The 1,535-nt window shown below is 42.5% G+C and overlaps 1 protein-coding gene across 1 annotated transcript in view; it reads right to left on the reverse strand.

Moving 5' to 3' along the window:
• Nucleotides 1–1,452, reverse strand: part of PAPPA2 (pappalysin 2) — a 399,201-nt gene extending 397,749 nt beyond the window's left edge. The window contains exon 1 of the mRNA XM_069065505.1: nt 1,227–1,452. The gene's annotated coding sequence lies outside the window, so the exon portion shown is untranslated. The remainder of the gene's footprint in view (nt 1–1,226) is intronic.
• Nucleotides 1,453–1,535: the final 83 nt, after the last annotated feature.

A 1,535-nucleotide genomic window follows, 5' to 3' on the forward strand; every position in this document is an offset into this window, starting at 1 on the left:
TCTCTCTCTCTCTCTCTCTCTCTCTCTCTCTCTCTCTCTCTCTCTCATTATCTAAATCTGAAATTACTGAAAGGTACCATATGCCGAGTGAGCAGATCAATGAATAAAATTTTTAAATGCAGAAATCTGATAGCTTATAAATAGGACAGGTGAAACGATGGACATTTAGACACAAAGCAAAAAAAAAAAAAAACCAGGCAGTCACATGGACACAGCAGAGGAGCGCCGCCCAAAAGCACCTCATCAGTTACATTGTTCATCTGATCTCAGGCAATACCTCACTGACACTCAAGACAGATGTACTGGTTCTGAATGATCAGCTACTGTGAGGGTGTTTGAAAACAGGTAGAAAACTGCACTGGGTGCGTGGCTTTGCAAAGAGAAAAATCCTTCAATCATTGAAAATCTTTGCCTGTGTTTCTTATGTACGTGCACACACACATACATACACACAAGCGCTTTAAAGTAAAACCACCTTCTTTCTTGTGCTTTGGGCCCTCCCACCTCTCTCATTCTCCTGAACCCCTATCTTGAAACTGTGATTTCATTTGTCTATAAACATGTTCTGCACTAAGCTCCCTCCTCTTCCACATGTCCTGTTTCCCTGAGCAGCCAGCCAGCCACAGAAGACTCAAAACCATGTTCCCAGAGTGCAGATCAATCCAAGCACAAGGTTACTACAGAAGAGATCTTCCACTTTCTTTTCTTTTGCCTTTTTAGTATTACCACCTCTCCCCTCCCCATGCTACAACCAGCTTTCTTACTGAAACTTCTCAGTAAGAAAAAATGGTATATGAAGGAAAGAAAAGAGAAAGGGAAGAGAGGAAAGAAAGAAAGAAAGAAAGAAAGAAAGAAAGAAAGAAAGAAAGAAAGAAAGAAAGAAAGAAAGAAAGAAAGAAAGAAAGAAAGAAAGAAAGAAAGAGAGAGAAAGAGAAAGAGAGAAAGAAAGAGAAAGAAAGAAAGAAAGAGGGGGAGGGAGGAGGGGGGAGGAAGGGAGGGAAGGAAGGAGGGAAGGAAGGAGGGAGGGAAGGAAGGAAGGGAGGGAGGGAGGAAGAAAAAAGGGAGAGAGGGAGAAAGGAAGGAATTAGCGAGAAAGGAAAAGCTGGATATTAAAAGTAAGGAACTCAAATGGGAAAAGGTAATAGCAATTATTAAGAAGGGGAAAGATGACCAGGTAAGAAAAGAAGTTGTGAAAAACTACCCCCACCCCCAAAAAAGTTTCATACCATTCATTTCAAGAAGAAGGAATAATATAGCAATGGAGAAGTATCCCGCTCTGAATTCCTCTCCTTTTTTTAATTTAAAAATTCTCTTGCATCACCTATATGTCTCAGTGCTTCCCATCTGGGTTGCGGCTACTAGTAATCCATTCATAAGGTTTCAAGCAGCTGCACAAAGCTTCTCCCTCCCGCTCTCTCTCTCTCTCTCTCTCTCTCTCTCTCTCTCTCTCTCTCTCTCCTCTGTCTCTCTCCCCCCTCTCCCTCTCTGTCCTCCCCCTCCCTCTCTCTCCTTCTTCTCTCCCTCTCTCTCCTTCA

Source organism: Petaurus breviceps, unplaced genomic scaffold, assembly GCF_028583685.1.
Source record: "Petaurus breviceps papuanus isolate PSGF00001 unplaced genomic scaffold, PetGlider_PUasm1.0 90692, whole genome shotgun sequence".
NCBI lineage: Eukaryota > Metazoa > Chordata > Mammalia > Diprotodontia > Petauridae > Petaurus > Petaurus breviceps.